Below are 13,090 nucleotides of genomic sequence, written 5' to 3'. Positions count from 1 at the left end.
GAAAAAAAACTATATTCAAATTGTAATACTCAATATACACCAATAAAATGCAAGTCATGTGTATACACTTTTTTGACATCCCCAGTATATGTGTGTGTATGTGGGTATAGATGTGTGTGTATATATATATATATGAGTTCTGAAGTGCCATATGCCAAACGCACTCCCTGGTCTCGCAGTGTTTGTCATGGTCTCTGTCTATCTTAGTATAGTTAACACTACATGGTGGGAAACGTACCAGGAATTAGAGCAGAAGAATTAAAAAAGAAAAGCAAGACAGTATTGAGGATATGGATTTCTTACCCTTTTCTGCACTGAACTACAAATATATCATAAAGAAAAGTGACCCAATTGTTAAAAGTTTGGTTTAGAGAGTAAGACTTTCACAAATTAAAAGCAAACAAACAAACAAAGGAATAGGAAATCCTGCCACAGAATTCAAAATTCCTCAATGGGAAGATAAACATTGTTTTATCACCAAAGAGCGAAAACCCTAAGTTCCTGGAATTACTATAATAGAAGTAATTTCTTTCTCCCTATTATTTAAGAGGAAAAGGGAATATACCAAAAAATGGTGATAAAGGTGAAAGGCACATGCTTTTTTTGGAATTACCAGCTCATTATCTCATACAAATTAAACAATATTAAATTAGCAGTATCTATAAATTTTCTTTTCAGCTCTAAACCTCCCCACCCCCACATATACTGAACAACCCATTCAAATCAGTGAGAATTGAGGTAATCACATTTATAACTAAGATCACTTTCAGTCTTTACTTCAAACTAAAAATTAAATATTTAAATAACAAGAGCTTGGTAGCTTGTTTGTCATAAAAATCTTGTGTACTAGGGGTTGCACTAATGCTTAGAACATCTTCAAACGTGCTGTTCTTGGATTACGTCTGTATATCCAAATTAGTATCTAACTAATTTTCTCATTTTTTCCTTCATGTTAAATTGCACACCTACTAGCTTTCATTAATTATTTATATATTAGCACAGACTCTTTAAAACCATTAGTAAATTGCCAGTTGTGATCTGGAGTCTCAACAGCTCAAGTTAAAATAACAGTTTTTTTTTTTGTTTTTTTTTTTTTTTTAATTTTCTGTCTCCTCACTAATAATAGATAACTCACAGCAACTATTTTATTTCCTTCTGCTGGAAAGCTGTGCCCACATGATTAAAATGACACTCCAAGCTCTGCTATCAATTATACCAATTAAGGTCAAATAGAATGGAACAGAAGTCTTTGTGGAAAACAACGTGCTCTATATAAATTGTTATTAATTTAAAGGTATCATATGCACTATGACTACTTCAGAAGTTATCATGAATTATTTCTAGACAGTCACCTATAGCCATATCTTCAAAAACCACAGTGTCATGTTGTATTCCATGAGTTGTGGGCAAAAAATAGTCCCTAGTGAAAACCACTGTTTGCCAAGTGGAATAGATCTCCTAAATGTCTTTGCTAAAAAAGGAGTAGTGCATTTCTTACTTGTATAATAACATACTTTGAAAAACTATGAATGTTAATGTTTTTTGTTTGTTTTGTTTTGAAGTTTATTGGGGTGACAACTGTTAGTAATGTTACATAGATTTCAGGTGTACAATTCTGTAATACATCATCTATATATCACATTGTCTGGTCACCACCCAGAGTCAATTCTCCTTTGATCACCATCTATTTGACCCTGTTTACCCTCTTCTAGAAATCCCTCCTCCTTACCTTCTGGTAACCACTAAACTATTGTCTGTGTCTATGAGTTTTTGTTTCTTCATTTGCTTATCTTTTTCTTTTGTTGTTTTCAGTTTTATATGCCACATATCGGTGAGATCATATGGTTCTCTACTTTTTCTGTCTGCCTTATTTCGCTTAGCATTATAATCTCAAGATCCATTCATGTTGTCGCAAAATTACCAAGGTTCAACCTCTTTGTAATAAATTAAAATAATAGTTATATTTATATATCTAAATGTATATTTGTATATCTAAAATATTCTATATATTCTTGTTTAAAAATAATATTTTTAATTTTTGATTATAAAATGGAATTGCTTTTGCTAAAAATTTTCTCTATAGTCCGGGTCAATAATGCTAATTGCTGCAACAACAGCAAACGTCCAGAAGTCTCCATAGCTTCACACATTTAAGTTTATCTGTTGCTCATCCTTTCTGAGTACTCTTCCTCCAAGCAATTACATTAGGCTCCAACCATCTTCCAATGCCTACATCTTCATCTTAAAGGAGTAAGTGTGAAGGGTCAGGCAGGAGAATTTATGGACAAAGTTAGTCCTATTATCCAAAACTAAATTAAAAGGGGGCTGGAAAATGTAACGTCAGCTATGCATCCAAGAGGAAACAGAAACTGTTTGATAAGTAAGTAGCAGTATCATTTTTACAATCTACCCTTCTGGTCACCAAATATTCACTTAACAACATCTCCTATATTCTCAATTTCTCCAAGTTAACAACCCAAAATCCCATCCCGTCACAGCATCTGGTGTAGGTTCTGGGATCTTTGGTTGATGACAGTTATCGTCAGATCCATGTGTAGAACCATACTCATGGTTCTGAAATTTGAAAATTAAAAATGTTTTCTACCCTCCCCATCCTCCATATACACATACTAACAGATAGACACAAAATAAAATAAACAACTCTTGTTTAGAAAATGGGAGAATAGGAGGTACACAGAATTCTTTGATCCACGGCATTTATGGAATACAGCTAGACAAATATTGTAAAGTCCCATTCCCTGGAGAAAAGGAAGGTGCTGTTAGGCCTGATTGTCTTCCCTGGGAAGAAATCTATTGTTAAGAAAACCAAATTCAATGAAAGTTGTTTCTTCTTCTTCTCCATGGTCATATCTAAAGTGCATTTTAAAGAATATGTCTTTTTTGGCTATCCAACTTAAAAAACCCACCTCATGCTCATAGAAATCTGAGTGTACAAAAGTGGTTTTAAAAATTGCAGTCAAAGACTTTTTAATATGGACTTAAGGCTACTTGTCAGTATAACTATTTTTAAAATGTGGCAAACTATTTGCTTTCAGTCAAGTTCCAGATACAAGTAGTCAAAACTACCAGACTTTGTTTTTAAATGTTTCATTTCTTTGCTACCTTGCAGTCAAACCTCTCCATCTTGACTTAAAGTCAGATAATCTTGAAACTGTCAAGCTTGAGTGGGCGAGAGTATGCTCTTCATTTGATCTTTGGCACAAATCTGTGCAGCTGAGAAACCTCACTGGGTCTTGGTTGCTCAAAATCTTCCAAATACAACCTTATTTAGTTATTTTTTGAACTCCTCTATTCCTTTTCAATTCTACTTTAAATCTGGCAGTTATTTTCTGAGCTTAATCTCTTTCCTGTAATATTTTGCTGAAATCACCTGTAACAATAATACACACTACTAACATCCATTTTCCAAACATCTCTAGAACTATAAGTTCACTAAGCGTTGGATGGGCTTCCAAGCTACTGCAGGTAAAAGTTTTTAAACATCTTTTCATTGCAGTCACCAATTGACCAACCTACTTTGTTTGTATTCTTACCAATCTGTTGCCCCCCTGCTAAGCTAATGTGACATATTTTTTGTTATGTCAGCATCTCACTTCAATGTACTGGTTCTTGTATTAATCAGTGAAATTAATGCTAGCTGCTGCAATAAATGGTCTCAAAACCTTTCTGCTATCCTCAATCATGTAAAATCTGTCGTAGATGTTCCTGATACCATAACTTTCCTAAGAAGATTTTATACAAAAAGTGTCTAAGAGATTCAGCATCCTTGCATCTAGTAATAACCCCACCATCTTTAAATGTGGCTTATAATGACTCTTTTTAAGGAGAAAAGAAAGAATGGAGGAATTGCCACAGAGTCTAAATAAGGGGCCTGGAAGTCTACATTTCATTTTCCAGTCGTATGTTTTCAATGCAAATGCAGAGGAGGCTATGAAAAGTAGGTTAACTATGGACCCAGGAAAACAAGTACCTTAACAGTAAATACCTCAAATAAAGACATAATAAAGTAAAATAAAATTTTAATAATCCAGTGGAAAATGTGTTTATTTTATTTTAGTTTTCTGTAATTTAACTTACTTTGAAAAAATTCACTTTCCACTTGGAAACTATTGTCAAACTGTCATGAATGGTCAATTTGTAAGGTTTTTATGGCTAATACATATTCAGTTTACTGCCACTTTTAAAATGTAAATGCTTGTTAGAGTAAAGAATACTGGCCCATTAGTTGTATTATTTGCACATTCCAGTTTTTCCCAAATACATATAGGTATGTGCCAATTTTGAAACACATTTTCATGGAAAGCTTAATGTGGAAATATTGTCTCATCACTTACTGCTAAAGGTAGAGGTTTAATTAAGGTATCTCTAATGTTCTTTTTACTGCTAACATTTTATCAAATGTGACACCCTTGAATTTAAGCAACAGTCATGATAGGCTCACATTTTAATGTATATGAAACTTCGCAAACTTTCTCCTGCTCACTAAATATAATAATCAAGATTAGTTTTCTCATATTTTGAAAGAACAAAAAATTGATATAACAATTAAAATTAAAAGGCTTTTTTTGTCCTGATTTGTAAACAGTATGCTCATTATAGAAAAAAATGAGAAATTAAAAGAAGTTAAAGAAAAGAAAAATCTTCAAAGATCTTATCACCCCCAAAATAGACCATTTGTTTTGTATTTTTATGTGTTTCTTTTGTGTATATTTTATAATAAATGTTATTTTCTAAGTACAGTTTTTCATTTCTATTAATTATTTCCACATTAGTCTATAAATCCATGATTTAAATTCCTACATGATACTACATCAAATAGATGTCAAATTATTTACTTCATCAATTTTCTATTAGATGTTTAGACAATTTGCAATTTTTTATTGGCATGAATATATCCATAAAAATATCTTGATGCATAAATCTTTATACATATACATGTGTATGTGTGTATATGTATGAGGTATGATAAAAAATATGGTACATGTTTAAATAAAAAAATTATTACAGTGAAAGACACATTGCTATTAATCCCCCTCAAAATACTCCCCCTCACTTCAAATATACTTATTCCATCATTCTTGCCACTTTCTGAAGCAGTTCTGAAAGTCCTCTTTCGTGAGTGTTTTTAGTTGGGAAAGAATAAGAATTTGCACAGTGCCAGATAAGGTGATTAAGGTGGATAAGGACACACCCATAATGTTTTTATTTGACAGAAATCGCTGTACCAGAAGCAATGTGTGACAGGGAGCCTTTCCACTGTGATCACAAAATATGGTGAATGCTGCCGCCAAGTGCCATCCAACAGAAGGCAACAGAAGCAGCACGTTGAACCTTAGTAACAGTGTGTGACAAGTTTCAACTTGTTAGGTGCAGTCAGTCAGGTGTGACCTATGGTTGAGAGAAGGTGAGTTTTAAAGTGTGCCATAAATCATCCTCCATCATGACATCACCTCGTGTCACGCATTGCTTCTGGTATATGTATATATATGCATATACATATACATATACATGGAGAGTATTTTTGAGGCTTTTGTACACATACTATAAAATTGTATCCTTCTGAATCTATATGTCAATTTACACTTTCTCCAACAATGTACAAGTATGCTTGTTCCATCATTTTTGTTTCAATTGTTATCATAGTCTAAATTTTGTCAATATGATTGCTCTTAAAATGATTATTTGATTTCCTGTGATGTTGAATATTGCTGTAAGCTATCTGCTCTGTGTGTGTGTGTGTGTTATATAAATGGCTGGATCATAGCACTTTGTCATTAAATATATATTGACTTTTTTTTTAATCAGAAGGCACAGTGCTACAATCTGGAAACACAGTGGTGAATAAGACCGGCAAGATGCTTGCCTTTATAAACTTACAATGAATAGGAGAAATGACATTAAACATGTATCATAGAAGCTCTCTTAACATGCCTCCACATAAATGACTCTCCAACTTGATCAACACCATTCCTACAGCAAAACATAGCAACCTGTATCTATAGGAGGCAGAACATCCGTGGCTAGGAGGCTAGCATCTGGCAAGAATGTACATTTCTTTTTAATTTATTTTTTAATTTTTTATTGGGGAATATTGGGTAACAGTGTATTTTTCCAGACCCATCAGCTCCATGTCAAGTCATTATTTTCAATCTAGTTACGGGGGGTGTAGCTCAGCTCCATGCTCAAGCCATTGGATCTCACTGACCCATGTAGGAATGGAACTGCAGTGTTAGTGTTACGCGCACTGTGCTCTAACCACTGTACCAACCGGTCACCCAAGAATGTGCATTTCCACTCCCTTCACTTGGGTTATATGACTACCAACACTCAAACAAGTGTTATCACAAATTTATTTTTCCAAGATCTTCTTGTTACATTAATTTTGAACTTTCATGAATTTATGTTGACTAAGAAAATATGATTATTTTTATGTTTAAAAAATAATACTTTAAATATTATTGAATATTTATGTTTTTGTTTCTATGAAAATTTTGTCTAATATTTAGAAAAACTTAGAGCTCAGTTGCTATAATTATTACCAATACATTATGTAAAAATGTTTAAAAACTAGTGTATGTTTAGAAAGCATATGTACTCAGGATTTTCTGATTAAATTTTCTTCCCCCTAAATTAAAAGAAACTGGAAGTTCTAGTGTATATATTCACGATGGATGTTTATAGTTGATAAAGAGTGCACAGAACTCTAATCAGCGGACGATTACCAAAAGAAAAACCCTTAGCGATAAATTGAAGAAAAAACAAAACAAAACCTGTCATGTACATTTGTATGATTTATGTCAAAACAAGTGCCAAATACACACATAAGTAATTGCTCATGGTTTCCTGCGTTATTCTAGTGTTTAATTTTTAATTAATCAAAGTGTTTGATAAAAAGAGTTTCTATTGTACTTAAATGATGATCAGCATGAGAGATAGGGAGAATTATGAAATACTTTTCCCTAGGAAATACGATTTGTTTTGTGATATGTTTTGTTTTGTGATATGATTTTTGGCAGATTTTCTCAGACTAGTTTAAACTTCAGCTTCTAATAAATAGGAAGATTTGGGACTAAATCTTAGAAATAGGTGAAATCAACACTAGTAAAAGAAGTGCTTCCAGAAAAGGTTTGCAAGGACCACATTAATTTTTTTTTAATTGTCTTAAAGAGAAATATGTATATGCTCCACAGATATTGTGGAAGTCCCAAGCTTTCATATACAGTGTGACCGCAAAACAAAGACTGGGTCCAGATTTTACTGGAAGCTCAGGCCTTTCGTGGCTTCATACCATATTAAAGTACTGGTTGTGGTCCTAAGTTAAGAATGACTCATCACTGTCAAAATATACATTTCTTCACCAAATTGACATATATATATATATATATATATATATATATATATATACACACACACACACACACGTATATATTTATGTATATATGTGTGTATATATATAAACTTATACGTGTGTGTATATATACATATATATATGTTTACATATATATATATATCCAAATCAGAAAACTAATGGACATTTTTATTTTTCAGTATTATTATTTGTGTCCCTTTCCGTTCTACATTTTAAAAAGTGTTTTTATAATGAACAATATATAATTATTGGTTTGTTTCCCAACCCTGGATAATGTATGTTTGTGTATCTATGTTGCATTTACTTCATTCACATAAACATTTTTTTTACCTTTTCGTCACTGCATTTTGCTTAGATGACACAAACACAATTATGTTTGATACCACTTAAATCTTTTGAAAACTTTGTGTTTACCTTTAATTCAGCCATATAGTTTAATGGAATATGTAGTGTTGGTTACAGTAGATTCAGCAGGTGCAGAGGGGATCAAACTGTATACATTCTGAAGTAGGAATGCCTTAGCACAAAATGTTGAACACGCTTTGAAATCTGTATAGTGATACACCTTATCTCTACAGAATTGTCAGGGTGAAGAAAAGGAGTGTTGCAACAGTTATAAACATATCACATACAGACATTTATTCAGACAAATAGAAGCATAGCTAGGTGTCATTTTAAAGCTCAACTATTTATGCTTTTGGCAGATAGTTGAAAACAGAATGCATTTGTAGCTGGGAAGTTAAAAAATGTAAACCAACCAACAAACAGTACATTGCCAATAGTCAGTGTATCAGGATTAGCATAAACGTGAAATACTAATAGTTCTTATTTTTCTTTGATTTCACATTTAAGCATTATTAACAACAGAGTAATTAAAAAGAAATCAAGTTTCTTCCATTATGGCTTTTAAAAAATATTTTTATTTATTCTCCCATTTCCTGTCTCACTCCTGTAGAAAATATAATCAGTGTTTAAAATTGCCAAATTCATATAGGATTCCAGAGAAGAATGATTTCTGAAAAGGATAATGGAAATTGAATATATATATATACATATATATGTATGTATATATATATATATATATTTACATTTGTCACCACATCCTCATTTATAATAGCAAACTAAGATATTAAAGCAGCTAATTCTGACATGTCATCTCTCTGTGTTTTTTTTCCTAATGATTTATATTCTTGTTTGCTTTTGAATCACATTTTCCTGTTTCTTCACATACCAGTAAATATTTACTGGATATTATACATTGTGGATAGTCTATTGTTGAGAATCTGATTTTTTGTGTTCCTTTCAAGTATTGAGATTTTTTTCTGGCAAGCAGCTAATCTACCGATGCATTACCTTGATTATGTCCAGTCTTGTTTTTCAACTTTTTTTGGTGGAGTTCACAAGTAACCATCATTCTAGGGCAAGAAATGTCCTTCTCCAGAGGCTCTTCTGGATTGTGTGTCTTTTCTGAAGTCTCTGCAAAATGACTAGGGTGTCCAGATAAAATTTGGTTTGTTATGCCTGGCACATTCTCCAGATTCTCACTATGTTTTCTAGGCAATGCCCTTTAGAATATCATCTGATGCATGTGCAGCTCAGTCTTCACAAAACACATAAAAGCACCCTTGTTCAATATGTTAGTTTTCTATACATAACAAATTTAAATGTAATGAATGAATAGAAGGGAAATCTCAGTGGAGAAATGGTAACTATTAAAAAAAAGAATTAAATGAAGATTCTAGAACTGAAAGCTAAAATATATCCAAATTAATACAAACAAACAAATAAAAAACACTAGATGGGCTAAACAGAAGACAATGTATTGTAAAATACATCATTATCTTGAAATTGGAAAATAGAAATCATTGAAACCAATGCACACAGAACACAAAAAATATTAAAAGACATTCGGGGACTCAGGGATCTGTGAGACAGTATCAAGCAGTCTAATATAGTATGTGTCATTGGAATTCCAGAAGGGAAAGAAAAGTATATGGATCAAATAAATAAATAGTGGCTGAATATTTATTTTTTAATTTGAGAAAAAAAAATCAATCTGTAGATTAAAGAAGCGCAGCAAACCCTAAATCAGATTAAGTGAAAACAAACAAACAAACAAACAAAAAAAACGCCAAAGCCACACATAAACACAACATAGTCGAATTGCTAAAACTCATTATACGATTATATAAAAAAAATTTTAAAAGCAGATAGGTGGGAAAAACATACTATCTACATGAAACACAATTATAACTGTGGACTCATACTTTTCATTAAAAAATTAAAACAATGACACATCATTGGAAGCATCCAATGTGTATTCCTTAATTTATGCATGAAAGAGTCTTCAAGATAGACTACTGTGATAGGTAGAGGATGCATGTTATAATTCATATAGAAACCACAAAAAGCAGGGAGAGACAGAGTGAAAACACCAATAGACAAGATAAAATGAAATAATAAAATGTACTCAAACCACCCCTCCCCCCAAAAAATAGGCAGGAAAGGAGTGCCGTAAGAAATTATAGGACAAACGAAAAACAAATAGTAAGATAGTAGCCATACAACTATAGATAATTATGCTTAAGGTAAATGGACTAATTAAAAGACAAAGATGGTCAACATGGTTAAAGAATGACCCAACCATATGCTCTTTATAGTAAACACACACTAAATATAAAGGCATAAAAAAGTTAAAATTAATAAGATGGGAAAAGATATATTTTATAAACACAAATCATAACAAAGCTGAAGTGGCTTTAATGTCAAACAAGTTTGACTCAAATATAGAGTGTTAACAAAGATTTTTTAAAAGTAATCTTATAATGATAAAGGGCCAATTTATCAAAAAGGCTTAAAACTCTCAACTGTGTAAAATAGTAACATAGGTTAAAAATATAAGTTGCAGTAATAGACAAAATAAGCAATCCCTCTTCTGGATAGCTACCCAAAAAATCTGAAAACATTTATTCATAAATATATATGTACCCCTATGTTTATTGTAGCATTGTCCACCGTGGGCAAGACATGGAAACAACAAAAGTGTCCTTAGATAGGTTATTAGATAAATAAGATGTGGTACATATATACAATGGAATATTATCAGCCATAAGAAAAGATGAAATACTGCCATTTGTGACAATATGGATGGATCCTGAGATTATCATGCTAAGTGAAATAAATCAGACAGAAAAACGTCTAGAGCCATATGACTTCTCTCATATGTGGGATAGAAAACTAAAAACAACAAAAGAACAAGACAAAGAAACAAAAACTCCGAGACACAGACAACAGCTCAGTGGTTACCAGAGGGTAAGGGGAGGCGAGATGGTAAAAGAGGGAAAAAGGGGTCAAATATATGGTGATGGAAGGAGAACTGTCTCTGGGTGGTGAGCACACAATGCAATATATAGATGATGTATTATGGAAATGTGTACTTGAAACCTATATAATTTTAATAACCAATAAATTTAATAGAAACTTTAAAAAGAGAGAAATAGACAAACCTATACAATAAAATCTAACAACCATAAATCAAGAAAAATATGGTTCTAAATGTTTTTATATAGGAACATTTTTAAAGGAATACACAAGAATCAACAAAGATTTATTTCTGGAATGGCAGGCTATGGGTCCTGAATAGAAAGGACTGTTTTAATTTTTACTATATATAGTTTTATATTTTTCAAATATTTGACAATGTGAATATAAACATATTTATATTTATAATATAAATATAGTTAAATAAAAATAATTTCTTCCCCTAAAATATATATATATATGTATATGTGTGTGTGTGTGTGTGTGTGTATATATATATATATATATATATATATATATATATATCTTATCTTAAACTGACCAAGTTTTTTTTTAATTTTTTTTTAATTTTTTTTCCTTTCTCAATATTGTCAACTAATATTTATTATGGCGCTATGTGCAACTGTATTATTTTTTTTATCATTGCTATACCAAATTATCACAAACTTAGTGGCTGAAAACAACACAAATTTCTTAACTTTTAGTTCTAAATGTCAGAAGTTTAAAATATGTCTGCACAGCTGTGCTACTTCTTAGATTCTGTGGGAGAATTTCTCACCTTTCCAAGCTTCTAGAGGTTGCCTGCAAGGCTTGGCTAGTGGTTTGCATTGCTCTTACCTCTGCTTCCATCCTGACTCTATCTCCCCCGACTCTGAGCCTTCTTCTTCCCTCTTCTCAGCACCTTGTCACTATACTGGGCTCACCAAGATAATCCAGAATACTGGACTATTAAAATGACTTAATAACATTTGCAAAATATTATATACTTTCATCAATATTATCACACTGCTTTTAGGCATGGATAATTTGTGACATTACATATTGGATGCCATTTTAATTTTCAGTTGACACTTTTACTTGTTCTCAATAGTACACATGGTTATCATATTAAATTAAATCAAGATGTATGAACTGTTGACAATAAGTTAGCTTTGTTTACCTTGAACAAACTTATCAAATCCTTGAAACAACTTCAGTTCCCCACTATCCATCCAAGGGGACATATGAAAATGTCTGTGAGTCCCTTGCCACATAGGCTATACTTTAGACAATCTATGCTGTCTGATGAATCAAGGGTTTTCTGCTAAGAGGACATTTTGTTATTCTGTAACTGTTCACTTTTCTCACATTCTTCTTTTCACAGACTGCTGTTAACTCAGGCGGAAATTGATTTTCAGCCCACTTTTATATTCTACCCTGGCAAGTTCAGAGGCAAACAACTGATGCCAATGTTATTTTTCACCTTAATATAATAGAATGACTCCAGCAAGTTTGGGTATATGATATGGACAGAGAATGGCTAAACATTCTTATGTAAACACTTGTTTCTCATTCAGTCCCTGAATACTCACTTACAGTTGGCTAGCCTGCATATATATGGTGCAGAACCTCAGTAGTAGCCAGCAACCTCTCGAGTATTTATTGTATGACATTGATGTAGTTTGGAAACTGCCCACATTACTCTACATTATGTTGAACTCATATTCACATTTAATGTTAAATTCTAGCACAATGCCAGTTTTATCAATGAAAGGCTTTTATATATATATATATATATATATATATATATATATATATATATATATATATATATACTGTCATATAGATGAAATCCTCTTTTAAAGACTAAATAGAATATCTTAGGTACAAAAAGTTATTGACAATTTTGAGCTTTAGAGTACATAAACTTTTTGTTGAATTGAAACGATTTGTGGTTATCATGATATTTTAGAATTATTGGGATCTCATTACTAGGTCCTCTTTTCTCTGAATTATGTATTCACTCTAGATTATGGTATGTAATTTATATGATGATGAAACTCCAAATGTAGACTCTAACTTTAATCTCCTTCCTCTGAGTTTCATACACATACATTATTAATTTTACTCAAGATTTCCAATTATGTATTTCACATCCATTCATAAAATTCAACATTCTCTCTCTCTCTCTCTCTCTCTCTCTCTATATATATATATATATATATATATACACATATACATATACATATTTATGTTATATATATTTATTTTATATGTATATATATAAATTTTTTTGAAAGTATTAGTCAACTAACACTTTTTTTGTACAAAATTAGTTGACTAACACTTTCAAAAAAATTGGAAACGAAGGCAGCCCCAAAAAACATACAGAGCAGAACT

General features: G+C 31.7%; 1 protein-coding gene and 1 long non-coding RNA gene across 2 annotated transcripts in view; one reads left to right on the top strand and one right to left on the bottom strand.

Moving 5' to 3' along the window:
* Positions 1–13,090, top strand: part of MGAT4C (MGAT4 family member C) — a 558,476-nt gene that overhangs the window by 323,324 nt on the left and 222,062 nt on the right. The window lies entirely within an intron of this gene.
* Positions 8,760–13,090, bottom strand: part of LOC117028038 (uncharacterized) — a 59,331-nt gene continuing 55,000 nt past the window's right edge. Inside the window, exon 4 of the long non-coding RNA XR_004424055.1 lies at positions 8,760–8,877. This is a non-coding gene — a long non-coding RNA (uncharacterized LOC117028038). The remainder of the gene's footprint in view (positions 8,878–13,090) is intronic.

Source organism: Rhinolophus ferrumequinum, chromosome 10 (assembly GCF_004115265.2).
Source record: "Rhinolophus ferrumequinum isolate MPI-CBG mRhiFer1 chromosome 10, mRhiFer1_v1.p, whole genome shotgun sequence".
NCBI classification, from domain to species: Eukaryota; Metazoa; Chordata; class Mammalia; order Chiroptera; family Rhinolophidae; genus Rhinolophus; species Rhinolophus ferrumequinum.
Note: the sequence above shows the minus strand (reverse complement) of the source record. Positions and strands in the feature narration are given on the sequence as shown.